At 51.4% G+C, this 26381-nt stretch overlaps 1 protein-coding gene across 1 annotated transcript in view; it reads right to left on the reverse strand.

The window, feature by feature from the left end:
- Window positions 1-26381, reverse strand: part of LRRN2 (leucine rich repeat neuronal 2) — a 63851-nt gene that overhangs the window by 30860 nt on the left and 6610 nt on the right. The window contains exon 2 of the mRNA XM_052653938.1: window positions 22021-22176. The gene's annotated coding sequence lies outside the window, so the exon portion shown is untranslated. The remainder of the gene's footprint in view (window positions 1-22020; window positions 22177-26381) is intronic.

A 26381-nucleotide genomic window follows, 5' to 3' on the forward strand; every position in this document is an offset into this window, starting at 1 on the left:
TGACCAATCTGTCCTCGGTTTCCAGCTTTAAAGTCCAGAATCCCCAAAGCTCCCAGTCCCGAGCAAACCGAACGGTTGGTCACTGGGAGGCAGAGGGGAGAGCAGGCGAAGGCTGTGGGGTGGGGCTTTCCGGTGACCCGGCCCTGAACGCGTCCCAGGGGGAGTCACGGCAAATACCAGAGCAGGTGACGGAGCTGCGGGGCCTCCCATTCAGGACGGGACCGCCCGGAGCGCTGGTGGGCTCCTCCTGGAACACCGTCCTCCCGGCGGCGGGCCAGCCCAGTCCTCTCCTGGGCGGCTGCCCTCGCCCCTGCTCTGCCGCCTTCCCAGCTGGCCCCGGCCAGGGCCCAAGGGTCTTCTTGTACCAGGGGCCCAGGAGTCTGCCGCCGCTTCCCCAGAGGGTGCGGCACGCGGCCAGAGGCTCACAGCAGGGCAATTCGTTGAGGCGTCTTTAATTAGCAAGACAATGAGAGGCTGGGAGAAGCGAAGGCAGAGGTCCCGGATGGCTTCACGCCCTGTCAAAATGCGCCTGGGGGCCTGAAGGAAGCCTGAGAAGAGGGAAGAGGACTCGCGGAGGCGGCAGCCCCGCCTTTCCACGACCCCATCCTCCGCCAGTGCAGCAGGTCCCCTCCAAACACTGGAGGCACGCGGAGAGGCAGAGCTGCGCAGCAGGGCAGCAAGGACCTCAGCTATAACTCCAGCTCTTTGTCGCATTAGTTGTGCGATGTCTGGCAAGTTAATTGTTCTGGGTCTCACTTTTCTCTTCTGTACAGTTAGAGTCATACCTACTTTGCTGGCTGGTGGTTGTAAAGATGAGAGATGTCAGAAAGTGCCCCACGTGGAGTAGGTACCGGATAAATGGGAGCTATTTCGATTATGAGCACTGAACCTCCCAACCCTAATCCCAGCCCCCTGAATCCATTTCTCAAATCAGAGTGCACCCAAGAATCAGTTGGAGTGCTTGTTAACATGCAAGTGCTGCTGCTGCTGCTAAGTGACTTCAGTCGTGTCCGACTCCATAGACAGCAGCCCACCAGGCTCCGCTGTCCCTGGGATTCTCCAGGCAAGAACACTGGAGTGGGTTGCCATTTCCTTCTCCAATGCATGAAAGTGAAAAGTGAGAGTGAAGTCGCTCAGTCGTGTCCGACTCTTAGCGACCCCATGGACTGCAGCCTGCCAGGCTCCTCCGTCCATGGGATTTTCCAGGCAAGAGTGCTGGAGTGGGCTGCCATTGCCTTCTCCGAACATGCAACTATTAAGTCCCTGATCATGCAAGCCCGGGGGTGGAGCCCAGAAACCTGCAGACTGAACTCACTTCTAAGCAGGTGATTCTGATGCGGGCAGCTGGGCCCACACTTGCTCTCCCAGGCCAGCGTCTGCCTCCTGGGGCAAAGAGCTGGCCCACGTGGCCCAGCACCACACCTATCTCAGAAGTTGCCTCCACAGAGGGAAGGAGCTGGCTGGGAGGCGGAGCCTTTACCCACCCCTACCCTCAGGCAGAGGCGTCTGCCTGGGCAGCCTCCACACCTAAGTAAGGGGAGTTGGTGCTCAGCCTCCTGGGACGCGTGTGTTGAGAGCCTCGGGTGGCCAGAGCTCACCTCAGGCACCTCATTCTGCCTCCTGGCTTTTCAGTGGAAGAAACCGAGGCCCAGAGCAGGAGGAGACTGAGCAGGGCCCTCACCGGAGCCTGGCTTCTGAATCTGAGCTGTAAGGTCAAAGCCACGTGACCACCGGTCCCTCTCAGCGGTGCAGTTCTGTGTTTGGGGAATTACTACTCCAGGAGTCGCCTCCACTGGCCCCGGGTGGAGGAAGCCAGGGCCGACTACCTTCCTTGACCTCTAGCCCACTTCTCTCACTTCCAGGCCAGCAGATCTGTAAACTGACGGCGTCCCTACTCCCAGGACTCACTCACTGTCCGGTCTACGTTCGGTAGGAATTCTGTTCTTTCCTATTTCTGTTTTCCTCCTCCCTTGCTCACTCCATAGATCCATCCAAGCTCTGGTTCTGTGCCTGCTCTCTGTGGGCACTAGGTGTATACACGATGGACAAGAGCCAGCCCTTCCCTGGGGAAGTTCTCGGCCTAGCAGAGCAGACAGACAGACGCCGGTCTGATACAGCCCCAGAGGCTGCAACGTGTCACGGGGCGCTGCGGTGGGAGTAATGCAGGGGAGAGCCACCAGAGGGACTCCTCTCTGCCCTCTGTGACTCGCTCCTGCCTTCATCTCTCAGCACGAGACGACACGTACGTAGGCACATAGGTGCAATATAGCATTGTTATTGAAAAGTGAGGAAAACACATGGAGAAGGTTTGAATAATCTCCTTTTCCACCTCCCATTTCCGGCTAAGCGATGCTATTATTTTGGTGCAGGTCCTTTCAGGCTTTTTCCTATGGTAGCCAACATTCTCACTGCTTGTCCCTCTGCCTGGGTTTCCCGTCATCTTTCTTGTTTTGGTGGAGCACACCGGCAAGTTACTTTTTTGAACAAGAGGTGAGTTTCTTGACAACTGGCATGCTTGAAAATGTCTTAATCTCCATAATTAATTGATGGATTGACTGAAAATGTAATTTCAGATTTTAAAAACCTTCCCTCCTGTGTTTGGAGGAATCTTTCCATTATCTGCTGGCTGCCAGGGTTCTGTTGAGAAGTCTGCTGTTATCCTAAAGCCCGTAGAATCTTCACTTCATCACCGGTATTTTGAAATTTTAAAATGTGTTTTTGTGAGGGCCTTTTGTCACTAATTATGCTGGCCACCTAATGGATTCTTGTGATCTGGAAAGTAATCATTTTCCTTTAAGAAATATGAAATAAAAAAAATTAAAGAAATATGAAATATATTTTAAATTTATGAGTTCATTCTTGTTCTTTACATTTTCACTGTCTGCAAATCACCCACATGTCCATCAACCGATACATGGATAAATAAAATGTGAAATATCCATTCATGCAATATTACCCAGCCATAAAAAGGAGTGACATTCTGATAATGCCCCAATATGGATGAATCTTGAAAACATTACGCTAAGTGAAAGAAGCCAGACACAAAAGCTGCATGTTGCCTGATTCCACTTATGAAATGTCCAGAATAGGTAAATGGACAGACAGAGAGTCGATTAGTGGTTGCCAGGGGCAGGGGGAAGAAAGAATGAGGAGTGACTGCTTTCGGATGTGGGGCTTCCTGGGGATGATGAAACATTCCATAATTACATAGCGGTGATCTGACCTTGCGGGTGCCACCAAGACGCATGAAACTTCATTTTTAAAGGACCAATTTTATGGTATGTGAATTCTCTCTCAATTTTTTTTTTTTTTAAAGGATGCTTGTTCTCTGGGCACAAAAAATCCTCCCTTATTTCTCCGGGCATTTCAGTCGTGATGGTGGTGGTGTTTACATTTTCTTTTGCTCCCTGAATATGTTTACTGTCTTCAATTTATGTTTATTTTGGCTAATGCTTTTTACTTTGGATGCCTTCCTTAAAAATCTAGTGGTGCTTGGCCGATGGCTCGTATCTACAAGTGAGGCATCTGGAAGCTGACTGGAAGCTCTGCGTGCATGCATGGATTTCACCAAGGGAGGTGTCAGTGGAGCCCCCCAGATGTCACTGTTTGCCCAGTCACTGGCATTCCTAGAGCCAACAGGGAGAACAGGGCAAGCGGGTCTCCCCGTTCAGCTTGCGAACATTCAGCAGATGCCCATTTTTCAATAAACTGCTTCATCTCCACCCATGCTTGTACCCACGTTCACAAGCCAGCACTTCTTGGGTTCAGGCTCTCTGCAGAATAGTGCTCTCCAGGATGCTACTTGGTGGTGAAAGGGTGAGGAATCACTCTTCTGCTTCTGGCCCTACTCCTTACCCTATTGTCAGATGTCACTGATTTCTGAGCCTCTCTGTGGTTCAATGGCAGGAATCTGTCCATTTCTCATTGGCCTCTCCCTCAGGGACCTCTAGGTTCTACTTGCTCCATCAAGCCAAGTCAGTTAGTTTCTCAACTTCCAAAGCTGCACAGACATCACCGACTCACTTTGGTCTCCCGTCCCTCGCCCTGTGGGCTTGCACCCCTTCTCCACTCTTGTTTACATGCGGCAGCAGAGAGAAACATGGATGAGTTCAGTCTACCCCGTTCCATCACAGCCCCTCTGTGCTATCTGCTGTTTGACAAGCAGCAGACACTTGGCATTCTCGTTTATCATAAAGTGGCTTACATTGCAACCAGCAGCTGACATCTGACATGAAATTGTGCATGGCGTTGACTTGCAGGCTGTTGAGTCTGATTCAGGGAAACCTCCTGGCAAGCTGAGTTAGGTAACTTTGCCCTCACTAGCTATCCTCGTTACATTTCTCAGCCATACGTTACTATGTTTTACAGGGGAAATTATAGGGTAGTTTTTAATCCATTGGTACATGACGGGCTGTGATGTCTCCCTTGAGAATGTCAAGGGTCTAGTGTATCTCTGTCACTATAGAAACTTGTTCCCTGGTGACAGTCAGGCTTAAAGACATTCACAGTGGCGGGATGCATATTGATTCTGGCTCTGGTAACGGGCAGTCCCTGGAGAACTGGCCATACTCACCCTCACGGCCGGTTTCACCCTTCAGGGAGTCTCCTAGATCTCTCTCCATGAGCACCTCGCCCCACCCTAGCAAGGGGCCTGGCTTGAAGCACTTCCGCTCAGAGAATGCGGAGGCAGAGGGGGAGTCTGTCTGACCCACCAAGATCGGATGATCCAAGGCCTCCTGCAACTGCTCCCAAATCCAGCCCCCCAGCGCGTCTGCTTCATGCTAACCCAAGCAAGGGAGAGTTGGCTCAGAGTTCTTTCTGTGGCCACCAGTTCTTAATCCACTTTCAGAGTGAGGAAGAGGGAAGGAAATGGATGGCTTTTAAGTTACATGTTGTTTGGCTTTGAACCGCAGACCCTAGCATATGTACTATGTGAATGAACTAATAGGGTTAAGTGCTTACAACAGCCTGGCTCCTGGTAAGTGCTTTACAAGTGTCTGCTACTGTTATTACTATGACAAAAGCTGTATTTAGCTTACATCCGTAAGAAAACAAATCTGCATTACCCGCCTCTCTGCAACTCCCTCAGCTCTGAAAATGTGTCAGGTCCCTCAACCCAGGGATTGAGAACTCCTGGGTCTTTGACTCCTCTTCACAAACAGCAAGCAAACGATGCTTCACATTTTGCTTGTTGGCTCTCCTCCTTCACTAGATTGGTGCGCGGACTCTGTCACCCCTACTCCTTGACACCTCGCCTGGAACCAATTAGCTGCTGTCTGTAAAGCACTGGTGAGCTCTCCTGGCTGCCCCTTCCGGGCCAGGGGACAGGCGGGCCGCCCCTCCCAGGCCTCGGCCTGCTTTGTACCTCAGGCTCCAGGACGTCCCGGGTGGCTGTGGCACTCGGACTGCCCCGTCCCCGCTGTGTGAGCTGACCCCTGCTCCCCTGCCCATCCCGCTTCTTCCTCCCAGTGTCTCCTCGCTCTGCCAGACATGTCCTCTTGCACTTGCTGTCTCTGACCCCATCATCTCGCTTTCTCTCTTCATGTCCCCTGGGCTGGGAGCCCCACAGTGCTCTCTACCTTTACAGTGTGAACACTTAGCATGGGGCTGGGCACACAGATGTTCAAAAAAATTCTTTTTCCTTCCTTTTTGGAAGAATGAGCTCTTCTTTCTGCATGGTGCTATTCGGCATCTGCTGTGTGTCCCCTACCTGTACCCCCGCCCCACCACCATCTCACACCCCGCCTGGCTTCCTCTTGAAACCTCTCAGGCCGCCCCTCCGCTGGGCTGGGAGCGAAGGAGCCAGTCTTCTCAGCATGGGAGAGCCCTGCGGACCTCGGCGGGAGGGAAGGGCCAGAACAGGCTACATAGCTCTGTGTGTCAGGACTGATGCCTACTGATGGGGACTAGGCTTGTTCTGTGCAATTTCCATCTCATTTGTCTTTTCATTTGTAGCTAAAATTGGCCAATTTCATCTGGAGTGGGCCTGGATTCTGGCAATCTGCACACGGCAAATGCGTGTCCCTAGGAGCTGTGACAGCGAGATGGCAGAGGAACAGGCCTGGGTCCTCTGGCGGCACAGCGCAGGGTCCTGGGCCTCCAGAAACGCCAGAGCTTGAAGGATGGCAACCAAACATGACACCTCCAAGGCCTGGGGTGGGGGACAGGGAGGAAAGTGCAATGAGGCGGGGTTAGGGTTAAGCTCAGAAAAAATCCGGTGGTTTTTTTCCCCCTTTTTCCTTTGTTCCTATCTCGAGGGAGAGAGTAAAGTGCAGGCATTCTCCCTGGTTAACCTGGCCTTTGGGGGTCAACACACAACACGTGTGGAGTACTGTGTCCCAGGGTGCTCTGAAGTATCTGGAGAGTTCTGATGGCTGGCCGGGAGGCGGCCTTCACGGACCCTCCATCCTGCTTCTGCGTGCACTTGGGGATTATTCACGGGATGGCTTCTCCCCAGCAATGCTTTGCTTGTTGCTGCCTCTCCTCTAGGCAACGCAACCAGTGCTCTCCAAATCAAACCTAATTAGCCCAGCAAATCAGCGCACTCGAGTCATCACCGCACTCTCCGAGCACAAGTGGAAATGCTGTTTGGATTAGCCTGCAAGGTGCATGTTGTGTCTGTTGGTGTTTCCTTGGATTATCCACTCTCTGCTTCCTGCCTTCCATCGACTCCCTAATGGAGAGGCAGGATGCAGCCCCCGCAGGCCGGCATTCATCTTCCCCGCCTGACCGTCTCGCAGGCTATTTAGCTGTTGTTGCAAGACCAAGGAGGGGAGAAAAATGAAAGCAGGGCCCAGAGAGCAGTGAGGGCAAGTGGGGCTCTTTTAGAACCGGATCCACTGATAAGTCAGGCCAAGAAGAAATGACCTCAGCCTTTGAGAGGTGGAAGACTCCTCAGATGGCAAGGCCAGATGGATGCACCACCTGGCTGGGCTGTTCGCAGGAGGAGGCCAGGCTGGGAAAGTCTCTGGAGAAGTCTAGCAGCCCAGGCCCCAGGAAGTAAGGCAAAGATTACTGGTGTCAATGCCACCCCGTCTTAATGAAAAGATTAGCGGTTTTCCCTACCCTGCCTCGTTCCTTTCCTCCCAAAGCACTGAGGAAGAAGAGAAGCCAGCAGACCAGCCGCGTAGCAGCCTGCCCGGCCTGCTCCCTGCCGCCCTGGCACACTCTGAGCGTCCTTTCCCGGACCTGCTTCTCCCCATCCGCTCCCTGTCCGCTCCCTGTCCTCTGACGGGGCTGACAGGCTGGGCAGGCGTGACCTCCTGTGCCCCCGGGCACTGGGCCTCCGTCCCCACCTTGCCCAGAGGCCCGTCTTGCTCCATCTTAAGGAGAGAGGTTTTCTCTCTTTAAACACCAACCTCATCCCTTCCCACCTCCAGGAAACTCAGTCCTTCACTAACCCTCTCTCCACCTTTAAAACCAACAACAAAAATGCCGTTTTGGTCTGCTCTTCCTCCTAAACAGAGGCTTAGAAAAGCGCCCTGTGAGCTGCTTTCCAGTCTCACCATTCTTCTCAACCTGGCAGCATTTTCTTCGCTCTCAGCCTCCGGGAGCCCTTGACAGAATCAGCCAGTCAGCAAGGAGCCCTTTCTCTGGGGACCCCTCTCCCCGTCTTCCGTGCTCCCAGTTCTCACCCCGTCTAGGACCGGCCTCCTGCAGGCTCTTCCCCGCCCTCCTGGGCCCCTCCCCGGTCTCCCCGCTTGTCACACTGGCAGCACCACCCGGGTGACCACCAAGCGCTGTGATCTTTTCTCTCCACTCAGTCCCTAAGCTACCAAACTCCAACCTCAGTCCCTCGAACACTGGCCAAATCAGACACGCCACACCCTCTCCCCAACATCGGCCGAGCCCCCAGGGAGCCATCCTCCCAAGGCCCACGCTGCCTCTCCACCCACCACTCCACGCTCTTGAGGGAGGCAAGCCAACTGCTCCTTCGAAGCGGCCCTGACCACACAGAGTGGTCACGCTTTCCCAGGGGTCTGAGGACACCGTCCCAAGGGGCCTGCAGAAAGGTACCAGTGGCTCTGCAGTCTTGGTCGGACTCTGAACTTCACGGCGGACCCACATTTGCTTTTCTCTAGCGTTTCCTCCCTGAGCCTCTGAGTTAGGAGCAGCTACCCCCGAGAGGCACACCCACCGGGTCGACCTCCTCCAGGACACTGTCTCCAGTTAGCAGCCTCTCTTTTCCACTAACTGTCACTGGTGTGGGGGCCTGTACCATTTAGTTTGGTGTTTAAGTCATTGCTTTGAGGCTGGGTCAACACCATTAGCAGTTCCTTGAGGACAGAGCTCACCTTTTTTGTTAGACCCTTCAACACGCACCCCTGGTGAGGCCTTGACTGGACTCCTGGAGGAGGGATGGCACAGGGGCTCGAGCAAGCCCATCCCTTGGGTGCCGTGCCCAGCTGGAGACAAGTCCACTTTGTGGGGGCCCTGCCAGTCACTTAATCGCATTTGGCTCCACACCTGAGGTTTCCAACTGCTCCACAAATCCTCCTTAATTAAACCTCCAGATGCCCCTGCTGAGGGACAATAACTCCGGTCCTCTTAGATGGGCAAAAATGCCCTGGTGGCCTTCTTGGCTTTGGGTGGGTACTTTTAAGACCCAACCATGGTCTGTGCAGCCTGCACCAGCCAGCCTGCCTGGAGCAGCTGAGAGGGCGGGGGTGACAAGCAGGAGCTGGAAGGGCCTCTCTCCATTGTGCTAAAATGAGCCACCTGCAAACTAGATGCAAAATACCACGCAAATATGGCATAAATTAATTTGGAACCAACAGCTCTGGGCATTTTAGGCAATAAAATGCCAGCCCTGTATGTGATCATATTTACTGCCCCAATTTTCCTTTTCTGATATTCCAAGTGAAACTGAAAGTGCAGTTATGTAAGCTATCAAATGTCTCTCTTGCAAATGTCTAGGCACAGGGATAAGTTAGACATTACTGCTACCTATGTACATACAGATGCAACTGCATCCCATCCTCACGGCAAACAGCACTGAACACCTACTGTGTGTAAGACACCAAGCTGGGAACTAACAGAAGAGCACGAAGCGCCCTCAGCTGAGCTTAGTACAAGAGACATCTATTTGGTGCCTATTACTAAGCCCTTATTAAATGCTGGCTACTAGTTATGTGACCCTAGGCAAGTGAGTTTTCTCACCCGAAAATAGAGTAACGCAAATGCACTTCAGAGGGTGAGGAGTTAAACTGTAGCACATCCCTATCAGGGAACACCATTCAGCAACAAAGCGGAGCCAGCTGCTGATATAGGGAACAACCTGCCTGAACCTCAAGGAAACTGGGCTGATGGGAAAGAAGCTAATGGCAAAGGGTATAGACTGTATGATCCCACTGATGTCACATCTGTGAAATAACACGGCCATAGAGATGGGGGACATGTTAGAGGTTGGGGGACATGTTAGAGGTTGCCGGACGTTAGGGATGGGGGTGTGTAGCTATGAGGGTAGCAGCAGGGAGCCCTGTGACCATCCAGTTAAGGATCTTGATTGTGGTGGTGGTTACACAAAGCTACATGCACAAATGAAATTTGGATAAACGCTGTGAATTTCATCAGTGTCAGTCTCCTGGTTTTGATAATGGAACTAAAGCTACATAAGATGTTAATGTTGGAGGAGGCTGGATGAAGCATACTCAGGAATTCCTGGTACACTTCTTTGCACTTCCAGTGAATCCTTACTTATTTCAAGACAAAATGTTTTTCTGAAAATAGGGTATATAGCACCTACAGGATAAGGTTATTTTAAAGTTCAATGAATTAATACAAAGCACTTCACCTAGCATCTAGAACATGGCAAGCCTTCATTACCTGTTGTGACTTCTTCCTGCCAGTTGCTGGGGGAACCACATCAATAAGTCACAGAGACCTCTGTTCTCAAGGAGCTTCCAATCCAACGAGAGAGGAAGACACGGGAAAGAGATTTTTCATGTGGCATGCTGAGTGCGCCTGTACAAGGGAAGAGGTCTCCAGGCTTCGGGGAAGCTTTCCTGGGAAAGACGTCACCAGAGCTGAGTGCTGAAGCACAGAGAGAGCCAACCAGGCGAGTGTGCATGAAAGGCACCCAGGCAGGAGCAAGAGCAGAGCAAAGCTTAAGGTGTGGAGTGGCGGAGAAGGCGGAGATTCAGGGGGCAGAGAGCGGAAGGGAGAGACTGCAAAGCAGGCAGGAGCCAGGAAGGGAGGCACAGGCGCCCCGGGAGCCCGGAACCCTCCCTCTGGAGGTGGGCGTGGGAGCCGCTGTCCCGCACCTGCCTCAGCCACCTTGTCCTTTCCTCCGGATTCCCCAGGCACCCTGCTCCTGGGGTCCCCCGGGCCTGACCGGTCCCGCTGTCCTGTGCTGAACAAGGGACCCTAAGTGCCTGGGGAAGGTGAGAGGCCTGTGCAGGCTCCACAGAGCTCACTGGGATCGCCCTGAGCCGCTCAGCAGGTAAATCTACACAAACCAGATTGCATGTCACATTCCAACCCTCCTTCTCCTTCCCTACCCATGTAGGTCTGTCTGTTTTTCCTTGGTACCACTCCTTCAACGCCTATTGATAACCCAGAACTTTTCTCTTTTTAGAATACAAGCATGAATGAAGCAGGGCAGAGAGCACAGAAGTGGGGCCACACACACTAGGTTTGAACTTGACTCTTCACTGACCAGCGCCATGGCTGCAAGTAAGCCCCTAAACCTTTCTGAGCAGTCGTTTCCTCTGCTGTGAAACAAGTGATCATAACACACACCCCAGCTTCCTCATGGGGTGGCTCAAAGGCCTTTAAAACACACCACGATGACATATGTGAAAGAGCTTTGCAGGTTGCAAACAACTGTCCAGATGGGGAAGATTATTGCTATTGTTCCTGAAAGAACTATGGTGAAGAGGAGTCTAGCCCTCTGGCTGGAAAATCAGAGTAAATCTTTTCTGAAGCTAGGCAAGGTCTTTAGCTGGGGTAGGAGAGTGAAGGGAAAGGAGACAGGAACATCAACCCTGCTTCCTTTTGCAGTGGAACACAGGTAAGGCAGTGGTCATCTGGTCTACCAACGCTGCATTTGGGGTTGGCTTTTCCCATCACCTTTTCTCATGGGATCCTTCTTGTATTTCAAGATCTTTCACTAAACTCCCCCAATAATTTTTGTATACCTAATCTGTGTCACAAAAGTGAACTTCACGGCCAGTGTCTCTCACGGGGTCACAGTCTAGTGGCAGAGACAGACATTTGTCCAACAAGCACCCAAGCATACAGGGCACTATGTTCAACAGACCTGATGAAATTCTAGAGGTACCCTGGGGAAGTTTTTTTTAAAAGAAGAGTTATTTGAGTTGAGGTCTGAAGGCTAACTAGAATTGAGGGAGAAGTAGGGAATGGGAAGAGTGATGCAAGGCCAGGGTACAGCATGTGTGAAAACCACGAGTCAAAAAATTTAGCAAGGAATGGAAAGAAGGCAGCGTGCAGAGTGTAGAGCCTGAGGGTGGTAGGGGCACCGGGAGCCACTGAGGGGTTCTGAGAGTAGGGAGAGACTGGGATCAGATCAGATGTGCGTCCATCAAAGACCATTCTAGCAGCTATTTGGAGACGGGACTGGCAAGGGCAGGTGTAGACACTAGAATCAGAAGCGGATTCCAGTGTCCTAGGCGAGAGGTGAAGGCAGCATGAAGGGGAGTGTGAGGATGGGGAGTGGGGGGACATGGGCGCTGTTCCAGAGACTGGACAGGACCCGTGGGTGGACTTAGCAAGTCCATCCATAAAGGGGTAAAGGGAAGAGCTGACGACGACTCCCAGTACAGAACTGGCTTGAGGTGGTGCCATTCAAAAACCAGGCCACACTGCACGGGGACCAGGCAGGGGAGAGGAAAGGCAGTGGGGATTTAGGAGGACTGTGACTCTGTCTGTAGATATGCGGCATCTGAGGGTTCTCGAGACATCCCGCTCAGTCAACCAGGCAGGTGGGCACAGAGATATGGAACTCAGAGGAAAACACGCAGGCGACACCCGCCTGCACAGGGCTGATCGCAGCAGCTTATGCCGGGCAGAAAGAATGCCTTGAGCCAGACTATAAGCAATGCCAACGTTGAGAGGCAGACAAGGGAAGGATGAGTCAGCAAAGAAGACCTGGAATAACCAGGAAAGCCAGGAACAGGGCGTAAGAGGAGCGGAGGGAAAAGAAGTGTCGGAAAGGAGTGAAAAACAGTTCTGTGAACTAAAAACTGTTGCCTGCGCTTAGTGCCATGGAGAGCTGTCTCACTGAGGCGGCGGCGGCCAGGCAGGGCAGGCAAGGGAGGGGCGGGAGGGCAGAAACGGAGAGCCAGCGCAGCCAGCCCTCTCAAGCCGCGCGGCCCCTAAGCAGCACGGGGGCTCGTGCTGGCCCCTAAGCAGCACGGGGGCTCGTGCTGGCCCCCAGCGACGCCGGGGACGGGAGAGGCGTGAGGATGGCTGGGAGGACGTTCCGAGACCAGAGGACAGGGTGTGCCGCACAGTCGGAGCAGGAGCGGGGCCGCGGGGGCGACACGGCCTCCCGCCTCGGCTCAGGCAGGCGGGAGGAGCAGGGCTGGGCAGAGGCAGGTGGGCTTCCGGGCTTGATCAAAGAGTTGAGGGTGTTCTCCTGACGCTTCTGTGTCTCTAGGAAGTAGGAAGCGAGGTCTTGAGCTGAGAGTGAGGGCGTAGGTAGAGTTTGGGGAACGAAGGTGTGAACTAGTCATCATGGAGAGCTGAGAGGGAGATAACCAGAGGAATGTGGTAGGAACACCGGGCAGTTCTGCAGAGTAAGTTGGGTTGGCGATGGTGAATTTTTACAGGTCCCAATCTGCCTCGTTTTGAGTCTTTTTCTAGCAGGTTTGTTGACTGGATGCAGGCAGAAAGCAGCAGATAAGAGTGGTTAATCCAGAACTGGGACTTTGCCAGACGGGGACAGTAAGCAGACAGACAGTCAGCAGAGTTTAGGATATTGGCAGGAGAGTTCTTAAAGTGATGGAACATGGAATCTCTCTGGATTCGAAGAAGAGTAGGCAGATGAAGGTCACGGATGGCCAGACAGTAGAGGTACCAGTGGCCCGAAGACTCCAGAACACAGGTCCCAAAGGACCTACATCCATATGAACCAAAGGTCTCAACAAGGTTAAAAATGGCTGCGTGGGAGTCTGAGATAACAAGCTGGGGGACTAGGAGGTGGTGGCCAGAAGGCGGGGGACTCCATCAGGTGACCTCCAGGCAAGGGCAAGATCTGGTGTGTGACCTTGGGAGTGGCCGGCTGAGGGGGAGGCCCGTAAAGAGGCTGACGGGCCTTGGGGTAGAACTCACTGCCCATTGAGTCACTGAGCTCACTCTGAACGATGGACAGCCTTGTTCCAGGGGAGGATGCCTAGGGGCAGATACCAAAGGCTTCTACGAACAAGAGGCCGCTTGGTGATGACAGGGGGAGGTAGAGATGATGCCTAATTTTATGAGATTTGGGGAAGAATGGTCTCTTAGGGGAATTACATTCCCTTGCACCTTAAGTACTTTCTCCAGAGTGGAAGGTCAGAAAGGAAAGCAGAGAGTCTTGAGAAGAGGCAACAGAGAGCACAGGGCCAGAGGTCAAATGAACACCAGTCCTAATGGCACTGACACGCTCTGTGGCCTTGGGTGGGTCCCTCCCCCTCCCCAGGCCTCAGATTTCACATCAGTAAAAACAGGCTGGGGAACTGGCTAAGCTAGCGCTCCCCAGTCCACGGTAGGGAGCCCCAGATGGGCTGCAGGTGTGCTCAGGCACAGATGCCCTCAGCCCCGAGCCAGAGTTCCTGAGCCGCCGTCATCACGCCTGTGTGCTGCTCCGTGCACCAGAGGGTGGGGAGGCGTGGGCCAGCCTCTCCAGGCCCCACCGTCTCGGCGCGCCGTCTCGGAAGGGGCTGTGGGGAGGCCCACGGAAGAACAGACCAACTCTGGCTGCAGGCAGGAGCCCATCTGCTGGCAGAGACGGAAGCCAAGTCCCCAGCTCCCTCCTGCCCCCCTCGCCTCCCTCCCAGCAGCAGCTGAAGGGCCGGGATCCACCCAGCTGCCCAGGTGAGCCGCAGCTGTCTGCTCCTCTTCCGTCCTGGGCCTGGGGGTCGGGGGTCGTGGGAGGCCCCCTCAAGCCTCCGCAGCAGCTTCTGGAAGTGGAGGTGCAACCTCCTCCTGGCTCCTGCACAGACTTCCCAGTTCTAAAAAGAGGCTCCCCATTTCCAAGGAGTCAGGCGGAATGTCTCAGGGCACCTGACCCAGAAAGAGCCTTCACAGTGCAGACCGTTCTCCTGGGGCCAGCCACTCCTCGCAGACCCACAGAAGAGCACTACGAGGCTGACCCTGGGCTCCCCTCTCTCTGCACCAGCCCTCCTCAGCACCCCCCCACCTCCTGTCTGACACTAATGCTTAGGGACTGCACAGACAACCTAGCTACGCCCTAATCATAATATTAGGAAAGACCGGCATCTGGCTCAGGACTTTGTACACAGTAGGTACTCAGTAAATATTTACTGAATAAATGAAGACTCTTTTTCAAATACTTAAAAAAGAAAACTTGACCAAGCCCACCAGAATTGTTTTAATTATTGATCACATTGCTCCTATTTACTGGCACAGATCAAAGATTATTTCTTAAATTCTTTGATATTTATTGGTGCCAGGGGCTTCCCTGGTAGCTTAGCTGGTAAAGAATCTGCCTGCAATGCAGGAGACCCTGGTTCGATTCCTGGGTCAGGGAGATCCCCTGGAGAAGGGAGAGGCTACCCACTCCAGTATTCTTGGGCTTCCCTGGTGGCTCAGACAGTAAAGAACCTGCTTGCAATGTGGGAGACCTGGGTTTGATCCCTGGGTTGGGAAGATCCTCTGGGGGAGGGCATGGCAATCCCCTCCAGTATTCTTGCCTGGAGAATCCCAATGGACAGAGGAGCCTGGCAGGCTACAGTCCATGGGGTCACAAAGTCCGACTTAGCACAGCACACTACTATATGCCAATTGTTGATGTGTGAGCTGGCTTCATTTCCAGAACCCTGTGAAATGGGTCTGTTAATCACATTTTACAGATAAGCAAACTGAGGCTCAAAGAGAGGTTATATGTCCAAAGTCATAGAAGTGGTAGACAGTGGCTCTGGGACACTAACCCAGATGCATCCAACTTTAAAGATGGTGTTCTTTTCAACACACCAAGCTACCTCTCACCTAAACAGACCAGAATGAAGACAGAAGCGAAGATGGTGGCAGAGAAGGGCGAAGACTGTGCGGCACACAGGCGAGGCTCCCCGCTGCCTTGCCCGGGGGAGCGGTTTTGAGGCTGGGTAAGCTTTGCTGAAGAGAGGCGCAGAGGGTCAGGCCCTTGCTCACCCCTCCCACTTTGATTGCTCGGCTGCATCGCCCACTGCCTATGCAAGCTGGCATCCCACTTAGCACGGCCTGGCTTGGTTCTCTGAGTGTGTGAGGCCAAGACGCAGCAAAGAGCTGTCCTGTGGATAAACCAACCCTGTCCCCTCCCCACAAGGTGGAGAGACTCTCTGTCCAAGACGGACCTTGTTCTCAGGGTCCAGGGAGCACGCCAGAGACGTCAGGAAACAGAAGTGGTCTGACCTGCATGGATGGACACGGCTGTCAGTCCAAGCCTGCCCGCCACTGCCTGACAGGTGAGCAGCTGTGCTCCACATCTGTCTGTCCATCTGCATCTCAGGGGCCTGCAGAGAGCTGATGCTCCTCAGAGAGGGGTCCCTGGACCTGAAGGACCTCTGCTGCAGGTGGTAATTAGCAGAGAACAGGAAGGGTGGGCTGGGAAGGAAAGCATGCCTCCATTACCATCCCAAACCTGAACCCCCTCCCCACTGCCAAACCCCCCTCCGCTCCCCCACAAACGCCCCTAGCTCTGCCTGCCAAGCTCTGCAAATTACCACACATGCCAATAAGTCATTAGGAACCAGAACAGCAAATGTGGGGTTGCCATGGAGACCGGCACCAGGAGCTGGCAGCCCCGGGGACCGGCCTGTGGCCCCGGTGTGCTGCGTGCAGGGCTGGCAAGGCCGAACCGCCCGGCAGAGGGGAGAGGCGGCCCCAGAGGGCGCGGGCTGTGGGGGCAGCAGGCCAAGCCCCCCGCCCTCCCCCAGGCCCTGCGCGCTGCCAGAGGGCAGGAGCAGCCGGGCCATCAGTCAGCCCCTCCCTTCAGAGAGCTGCCGCTCTGCCCGGAGGAGGACCAGCCCCAGGGAGGAAGGCTGACACCTGAGTAACCTGAGCGGCTGGCCTGAATCTGGAGGAAGAAGCCCCTGAGGGCTGAGGGCAGGACTACGCTCAACCACCCTCTCCCACCTTCCTGAACAAGGAACTCACATGCGCTTGGGCCCAGGGCTTAGCACACACATCCACTGGCCACAAACGGATGAGTAGATGGGAATGAACGTGGTCAGCACCCGAGATCTCTGACAGGACAGGAGCAGGCTCTGGACTGAACACCAGTCTAGGGGGACCTCTGACAAAGCCACTTCTCTCTGGGCCTCGACATCATCATTGGGAAAATAACCAGACTGTGTTCCAGACACAGTGTACCCCAAAAAGGCTCTGCTGAGCCTCTAGTTCTGGAGAGACTCCTCCAGTTGCGGATCAGGAGGAGGCTGAACAGTGGGGCTGCGGTTCAGCATTGCTCTAGCTACAGCAGCCGGCATTAATTTCCTGTTGCTGCGGTAACATACTACCACACATTTAGTGGTTTAAAGTAACATAATTGTCTACAATTCGAAATGCCAGAAGTCCAAAATGGGTCTCGTGCGTGTGTGCCAAGTCGCTTTAGTCACGTCTGACTCTGCAACCCCACGGACTGTAGCCCATCAGGCTCCTCTGTCCATGGGATTCTCCAGGCAAGAATCCTGGAGTGGGTTGCCATGCCCTTCTCCAGGGGATCTTCCCAACCCAGGAATCGAACCCGCGTCTCTTACTTCTCCTGCTTTGGCAGGCAAGCTCTTTACCACTAGCACCATCTGGGAAGTCCAAATGGGTCTCACTGGGCAAAAATCAAGATGTCAGCAGGTACATGTTCCTTCCTGGAGTCTCAGGGAGAGCCTGTTTCCACACTTTTTCCAGCTTCTTGAGGCTGCAGCATTCCATGGCTGATGGCCCCTTCCACCTTCCAAGCTAGCAACGGCCAGTCTTCCTCACACCTCGTCACTCTGACACTGACTTCTGCCCACTCCTCCCCATTCAAAGGACTTGTGATAATAACACTGGGCCCACGTGGATAATCCCGGATAATCTTTTCATTTTAAGGTCAGCTGATTCACAGCCTTCATTCCCTTTGCCCCGTACGTAACATAACAAATTTACAAGTTCTGCAGATCAGGAGGTGAGCATCTTTCAGTTCAGCTCAGTTCAGTCGCTCAGTTGTGTCCGACTCTTTGCGACCCCATGAATCGCAGCACGCCAGGCCTCCCTGTCCATCACCAGCTCCCGGAGTTCAGACTCACATCCATCGAGTCCGTGATGCCATCCAGCCATCTCATCCTCTGTCGTCCCCTTCTCCTCCTGCCCTCAATCCCTCCCAGCATCAGACTCTTTTCCAATGAGTTAACTCTTCGCATGAGGTGGCCAAAGTACTGGAGCTTCAGCTTTAGCATCATTCCTTCCAAAGAAATCCCAGGGTTGATCTCCTTCAGAATGGACTGGTTGGATCTCCTTGCAGTCCAAGGGACTCTCAGGAGTCTTCTCCAACACCACAGTTCAAAAGCATCAATTCTTCTGCGCTCAGCTTTCTTTACAGTCCAACTCTCACATCCATACATGACCCCAGGAAAAACCATAGCCTTGAGTAGACGGACCTTTGTTGGCAAAGTAATGTCTCTGCTTTTTAATATGCTGTCTAGATTGGTCATAACTTTTCTTCCAAGGAGTAAGCGTCTTTTAATTTCATGGCTGCAGTCACCATCTGCAGTGATTATGGAGCCCAAGAAAATAAAGTCTGACACTGTTTCCCCATCTATTTCCCATGAAGTGATGGGACCAGATGCCATGATCTTCGTTTTCTGAATGTTGAGCTTTAAGCCAACTTTTTCACTCTCCTCTTTCACTTTCATCAAGAGGCTTTTTAGCTCCTCTTCACTTTCTGCCATAAGGGTGGTGTCATTTGCATATCTGAGGTTATTGACATTTCTCCCGGCAATCTTGATTCCAGCTTGTGCTTCTTCCAGTCCAGCGTTTCTCATGATGTACTCTGCATATAAGTTAAATAAGCAGGGCGACAATATATAGCCTTGACATACTCCTTTTCCTATTTGGAACCAGTCTGTTGTTCCATGTCCAGTTCTAACTATACAGATTTCTCAAGAGGCAGGTCAGGTGGTCTGGTATTCCCATCTCTTTCAGAATTTTCCACAGTTTATTGTGATCCACACAGTCAAAGGCTTTGGCATAGTCAATAAAGCAGAAATAGATGTTTCTCTGGAACTCTCTTGCTTTTTCCATGATCCAGCTTCTGCCTTTTCTAAAACCAGCTTGAACATCAGGGAGTTCACGGTTCACGTATTGCTGAAGCCTGGCTTGGAGGATTTTGAGCATTACTTTACTAGCATGTGAGATGAGTGCAATTGTGTGGTAGTTTGAGCATTCTTTGGCATTGCCTTTCTTTGGAATTGGAATGAAAACTGACCTTTTCCAGTCCTGTGGCCACTGCTGAGTTTTCCAAATTTGCTGGCATATTGAGTGCAGCACTTTCACAGCATCATCTTTCAGGATTTGAAATATCTCAACTGGGATTCCATCACCTCCACTAGCTTTGTTTGTAGTGATGCTTTCTAAGGCCCACTTGACTTCACATTCCAAGATGTCTGGCTCTAGATTAGTGATCACATCATCATGATTATCCAGGTCGTGAATATCTTTTTTGTACAGTTCTTCCGTGTATTCTTGCCACCTCTTCTTAATATCTTCTGCTTCTGTTAGGTCCATACCATTTCTGTCCTTTATCGAGCCCATCTTTGCATGAAATGTCCCTTGGTATCTCTAATTTTCTTGAAGAGATCTCTAGTCTTTCCCATTCTGTTGTTTTCCTCTATTTCTTTGCATTGATCGCTGGGGAAGGCTTTCTTATCTCTTCTTGCTATTCTTTGGAACTCCGCATTCAGATGCTTATATCTTTCCTTTTCTCCTTTGCTTTTCACCTCTCTTCTTTTCACAGCTATTTGTAAGGCCTCCTCAGATGGCCATTTTGCTTTTTTGCATTTCTTTTCCATGGGGATGGTCTTGATCCCTGTCTCCTGTACAATGTCACGAACCTCTGTCCATAGTTCATCAGGCACTCTATCTATCAGATCTAGGCCCTTAAATCTATTTCTCATTTCCACATTATTCTACCTACCACACATATAGCTTTGTTTTGAAAAACGGATCAATTTCTAGCAATGTTTGAAAGCCACATGACCAGAAGACTCTCAGTTGCCATCAGTTTTAAATGCCATGACCTGGACACCTCTTTTTCTCCCTGGGGGAGAAATTCAGAGGAACTCTAGGGCCTGCCCACTGAGAGCGAATGTTGGCAGCTTCGGCTGTCCCAGCAGGGCATGCAGAGAGGTAGGTCTCTGTGTCCACCAGAAGAGCCCTGTTTTGGGGAATCCACCAGTCTCAGCTCTTTCCTCTCCCATCCCTCTGTATCCACATATTACCACATTACCCTGCAGTCATCTGTTCTTGTTTTTTCTCCCGGTCAGGCTGGATGGACTTGGGTGCGCAGCGTATCCAGGCATGCAAGTGAATGACCTCCCCCATCAGACCAGGTGATCCCAGAGGCCATGTCCTTGCTTCCTCTGCACCCCATTACCCATTCCTACCCCTCGGCACTTCATATTGTGCAGAAGCTGCCCTGATCTGATAGTCAAAATGAAGAGATAGCACCCCTTCTTCCCTCACTGTGACCTCAACACTGTCCGCCTCCTAAATCCATCCAGAGGAGCCCCCCAGCTGATTTGTAATAAACTCAAGAAACAGCACCCAAGTTCAGAAAGCAAAGGTCTTAGAATCTCCCGGCTAGCGCGTCTCTAGGCCCCTTTGGATCAACACTTGCCCTGGAGGAGACAGTGGCCCTCCCATACAGCATAACCTCTGTTCTCACCTCTGCAAGACAGTCTCTGCCAAACTGCCTGGGATCCAGTGGAGCTGAGTCAAATACTTCTGAGAAAGGTACCCTGGGTATTAGTCACAGCCCTGGCGTTTTTTTATTTTATGAAAATTATTCACCCTCTCTCAGCTTTTCTTCCCCCTTGGTATCAGCCCATGGCTCATCCCCATTCCTACTTTTATCATGCGCCCCAGGGAACCCTGGAGCAGAAATGTGACACAGGAGGGGAAAGTTGCTCTTTGGAGGCGCGGCCCTGGAGAGATTGAGGAGAGGAACTGGCATTTATTGAGCTTCTACCACGCAGGCACTCTACACAGATGAGCTCATCAGCTCACTTGGTGGAGACCAGGGCTCTGCAGTCAGAGACTGGGGGCTGAATTCCGGTGCTGCCATATGCTGGCTGCGTGTGGCCTCAGGCAAGTTCCTTCATGTTTCCCAGCTTTAGTTTCCTCAACAGCAAAATGGGAGAAAATAACATCTACTTCACAGCATTATGTGGATTAAGTGAGACGCATGCAGCAAAGCTTCTGGCACATCACAAGCACTCAACAACTCAGCTGTGATCATTAACAAGCCTATGGCGTGGGTGCTATTAATCCAGATGGAGAGATGAGGAGACTGAGGCTCAGAGAGGTGAAACGCCCAAGTGCATGCGGTCAGGGAAGGGAAGCAGCTCTGGTTACAGCTCCTCTGGACAGCAGGCGAGCCCCAGGCTCAGGCCTGCATCCTGGAGGTGACGGTGCTAGGTCCTTCTTCCTCAGGCTGCCGGGGGCCCCAAGGAGAGAGAGCGGACCACTGGGCAGAAGGCTTCGCCCAAGTGACGCTTGGCTCCTTGGCTCCTGGGCTCCTCGGCCGGCATCCTGGGCAGGGGAGGGCACCACCAATGATCCCACCCCACCCCAGGGCTGTCTCTCTTCATACTCCAGAAGGAAGCCCGACCCCCAGAACCCAGGCAGCCTCTCTCCAGGACAAAGAGAAGGATGAGGGCACATCTGGGCAGAATTTCATTTCCATTTCACGCTCTCTCTAATCGCTCAGTCATGTCCCATTCTTTGTGACCCCATGGACTGTAGCCCACCAGGATCCTCTGTCCATGGGATCCTCCAGGCAATACTGGAAAGGGTAGCCACTCTCTTCTCCAGGGGATCTTCCCGACCCAGGGATCGAACCCGGGTTTCCTGCCCTGCAGGCGGATTCTTTACTGTCTGAGACACCAGGGAAGACCCCATTTCACTACACATCAAACTACTGTAATGTTCTAGGAGTAACCCACCAAAGAGGAGCCTAGGCAGTGAGAAATGAAGAAGAGAAGTTGGCTGCAGACGGGGCAGAAAAAAGGAACTCAAGGGAATTGCAGAGAACCGAGTCCCGAATGCGAGGAGGCCAGGGGCTCATGGATGGCCCCAGACTGCGAGACAGCGGGTCCATGAAAATGACCAGAGAGCTGGGTCTGGGGCTGAGAAGAGCAAGAGGTTCCAAGGGACAGAGAGCAACTGGCTCTGCAAAGGAGAGGCCAAGAACACTAAATGGCTGCCCTCCTGTTCCCCGAGAGCATAAAGGGGACCCAGAAACCCAGGTGATTGGGAAGGGCCACTCCAGAGACAAACGCCTGCCCTTGCAGCTTCTACACCCGCCACCTTACCCGCAGCCATGCACCCTCCCCTGGCCCGGCCACCATCCCCCCTCCCACCCTACAAACTCCCCTCCAGAGAGTCCTCCTCTCTGCAGATCCAAACCCTACCCTGTTTTCCAGGCCCAAATCAGCTGTACCTCCTCAGGGAAGTATATACTCCCACACAGAGCTCACAGTTCTTATAACATTTATAGTCTAAATCACACTGTTTGGCACTTGGTTTTAAATCCGGCCTGGTATTATTCCCTCTTTATTTCTTGCGACTGTAAGTCATGCCTTTCCAATGACCGGGAGGTTTCCTTACCAGTAAAGGCCGTGTCTGCTGTTTCCTTCTCTTCTCTCCTCTCCACCTGCTCTTGCCTGGGAGGCCATGCCCTTCATGAGACGACTTTTGGGGACAGTGCAGATCGACTAAACCAGCTTCAAGGCCTGGAGAACTTCCTTCCCACCTAGTAAAACACTGAAATGGATGGCCCCAACCTTGGGGTTTCAAAGGATCAGACCATACCACCTCCTGCCCTAAACGCTGCAAAAGCTCCCCTCGCTCTGAGAAAAAAACAAACTTCCCAGCCCAGCTCCACAGCTCGCCAAGATCTGGCCTCCTCAGTCCCGCTAGGCACAGCCCTGCCTCCAAGACCCTGTACCTGCGCCTTCCTCTTTCCTCGTGTCACCTTCTCAGCAAGGTCAGCCTGTACAGAGCTACAGCCTCCTCCTCCAAGACTCTTCTATCCCCCTCCCTGGCTTCATTTTTCTTTTTAGCACTTGCCAACTTTCTATTAGGTTGGTGCAAACATAATTGCAGTTTTGGACTGACTTTTATATCATTATAAATAAGCTCAAATACTCTCTGGGATTGGAATGAAACTGACTTTTTCCACTCTTGTGGCCACTGCTGAGTTTTCCAAATTTGCTGGCATATTGAGTGCAGCACTTTAACAGCATCATTGTTTGTGTGTTAGTCGGTCACTCGTGTCCGACTCTGCAATCCCACAAACTGTAGCCTGCCAGGCTTCTCTGTCCATGGAATTCTCCAGGAAAGAATACTGGAGTGGATTGCCATTCCCTTTCCCAGAGGATCTTCCTGACCCAGGGATCAAACCCTGGTCTCCTGCATCGCAGACAGATTCTTTACCATTTGAGCTACAGGAAAGTCAATCATCATTGTTTAGGATTTTAAATAGCTCAGCTGGCATGTCATCACCTCCACTAGCTTTGTTCGTAGTGACGTTTCCTAAGGCCCACGTGATTTCACACTCCAGGATGTCTGGCTCTAGGTGATGATCACACCATCGTGGTTATCTGGGTCATTAAGCTCTTTTTTGTACAGTTCTTCTGTGTATTCTTGCCACCTCTTCTTAGTATCTTCTGTTTCTGTTAGGTCCAGACCATTTCTGTCCCTTATCGAGCCCATCTTTGCATGAAATGTTCCCTCGGTATCGCTAATTTTCTTGAAGAGATCTCTAGTCCTTCCCATTCTATTGTTTTCCTCTATTTCTTTGCATTGTTCACTTCAGGCTTTCTTATCTCTGCTGTTCTCAGGTACTTTGCATTCAGTTGGGTATATCTTTCCCTTTCTCATTTGCCCTTCACTTCTCTTCTTTTCTCAGCTGTTTGTAAGCCCTCCTCAGACAACCACTTCGCCTCCTTGCATCTCTTTTTCTTGGGGATGGTTTTGGCCACCGCCTCCTGTACAGTGTTACTAACCTCTGTCCATAGTTCTTCAGGCACTCTGCCTACTAGATCTAATCCCTTGATTATATTCCTCACCTCCACTGCAAAACCATAAAGGGATTTGATTTAGGTCATACCTGAATGGTCTAGTGGTTTTCTCTACCTTCTTCAATTTAAGTCTGAATTTTGCAATAAGGAGTTCATGGTCTGAGACACAGTCAGCTCCAGGTCTTGTTGCTGGCTGAGAGAAAAAGCAAGGGAATTCCAGAAAAACATCTACTTCTGCTTCATTGACTATCCTAAAGCCTTGGACTGTGTAGATCACAACAAACTGTGGAAAATTCTTAGAGATGGGAATACCAGACTACCTCCTGCGAAACCTGTATGTAGGTCAAGAAGCAACAGTTAGAACTGGACATGGAACAACAGACTGGTTCCAAATAGGAAAAGGAGTATGTCAAGGCTGTACTCTGCTTATTTAACTTATATGCAGAGTACATCATGTGAAATGCTGGGCTGGATGAAGCACAAGCTGGAATAAAGATTGCTGGGAGAAATATCAACAACCTCAGATATGCAGATGATACCACTCTAATGGCAGAAAGTAAAGAGGAACTAAAGAACCTCTTGATGAAGGTGAGAGAAGGAGTAAAAAAGCTGGTTTAAAACTCAACATTCAGAAAACTATGATCATGTCATCTGGTCCCATGACTTCATGACAAATAGATGAGGAATAAGTGGGAACAGTGACAGATTTTATTTTCTTGGGCTCCAAAATCACTGTGACCAATGACTGCAGCCATGGAATTAAAAGATGCTTGCTCCTTGGAAGAAAAGCTATGAGAAACCTAGACAGTGTATTAAAAAGCAGAACATCACTTTGCTGACAAACGTCCATCTGGTCAAAGCTGGTTTTTCCAGTTGTCATGTATGGATGTGAGAGTTGGACCATAAAGAAGGCTGGGAGCAAAGAACCGATGCTTTCAAATTGTGGTTTTGGAGAAGACTCTTGAGAGTCCCTTGGACTGCAAGGAGATCAAACCAGTCAATTGTAAAGGAAATCAAACCTGAATATTCACTGGAAGGACTGATGCTAAAGCTGAAGCTCCAATACTTTGGCCACCTGATGTGAAGAGCTGACTCACTGGAAAAGGCCCTGATGCTGGGAAAGACTGAAGGCAGGAGGAGAATAGCGTGACAGAGGATGAGGTGGTTGGATGGCATCACCAACTCAATGGACCTGAGTTTGAGCACACTCTGGGAGATAGTGAAGGACAGGGAAGCCTGGTGTGCTGCAGTCCCTGCGGTTGCAAAGAGTCGGACACCACTTAGCGACTGAACAACAACAGGGTCAAACATATCTTTATTAATCAATGTAGGAACCATTATAATCAACACAGTTTTGCCAATGAGAAATGTTTGCTTATTCCTATGGCATAAAAATTCATGCTTTGGGATTCAACCAACTCTTGGAAAGCTTTTTCTGCCTCCTGCTGGTCGTGTAAGTGTGTTCCCTGCCAAAAGTTGTCAAGGTGCTTGAAGAAGTGGGTTGGGGAAAGGTCAGGTGAATATGGCAGATGAGGCAGAACTTCGTACCCCAACTCGTTCAACTTTTGAAGCGCTGATTCTGCGACGTGGGATCGGGAGTTGTGGAGACGAACTGGGCCCTTTCTGGTGACCAGTGCCAGCTGTAGGCGTTGCAGTTTATGGAGAATCTCATGGATTAGCAGAGCATACTTCTCAGATGTCCACTGGGATTCAGAAAGCTGCACTGGCCTGGCAGCTGACTACCAAACGATGAGCATGACCTTTGTGGGGGGCAAGTTTGGCTTTGGGAAGTGCTTTGGAGCTTCTTATTCCAACCACTGAGCTGGTTGTTGCCGGTTGTCATATAAAATCCACTTTTTGTCATATGTCACAATACAATTGAGAACTCGTTTGTTGTTATTGTGTAGATTAAGATGACACTTCAAAATGACAATTTTTTCGATTCGAGGTCAGCTCATGAGGCACCCACTTATCGAGTGCTTTCACCTTTCCAATTTGATTCAGATGTCGAATAGCCATAGAATGGTCGACACGGAATTCTTGGGCAACTTCTCGTGCAGTTTTAAGAGGACCAGCTTTGATGATCCTCTCAGTTGGTTCTTGCCAACTTCCAATGGCCGGCCACTGTGCTCCTCATCTTCAAGGACCCATCTCCTTTGTAAATCTTTCTGAACCACCACTGCACTGCAGGTCCATTCGCAGTTCTGGGCCAAACGCACTGTTAATACTGTGAGTTGTCTCTACTGCTTTATGACCCATTTTGAACTCAAGAAAATCGCTCATATTTGCTCTGTGTCTAACATCATTTCCCTAGTCTAAAATAAATATAAAACAAACAGCAAGTAATAAGTCATTAGCAAAAGACCATAAAGTGAGAAATGCACATTAAAATGAAGTATAACATAACCACATTTATTGAAGAATATATTCCAATATCAATAGGCAAAGTTTGACAATGTAAAATTGCAATTACTTTTGCACCAACCTAATAATACATAGCTGACTACTGAACGATGTGGGGTTGGGGGCACTGACCCTCTCTCTGCACAGTTGAAAATCTGAGTTTAATTTATAATCAACCCTCTATTTTACAGTTCTGTATCCACAGATTCAGCCAAGCATGTTAGGGGTAATGTAGTACTTCAGTATTTACTATTGGGGAAAACAAAATGCAGTTAAAACCTGTGTGGTTCAGGGTCAATGTACTATTTATTTACTGTATCCTCAGACAATAAGGGCTTCCCTGGTGGCTTAGAGGTTAAAGCATCCACCTGGAATGCGGGAGACCCGGGTTCGATCCCTGGGTCGGGAAGATCCCCTGGAGAAGGAAAATGGCAACCCACTCCAGTACTCTTGCCTGGAGAATCCCATGGAGGGAGGAGCCTGGTGGGCTACAGTGGATGGGGTTGCAAAGAGTCGGACACGACTGAGTGACTTGACTTCACT

The sequence above is a fragment of the Budorcas taxicolor genome, chromosome 16 (genome assembly GCF_023091745.1).
Source record: "Budorcas taxicolor isolate Tak-1 chromosome 16, Takin1.1, whole genome shotgun sequence".
Classification (NCBI taxonomy): Eukaryota; Metazoa; Chordata; class Mammalia; order Artiodactyla; family Bovidae; genus Budorcas; species Budorcas taxicolor.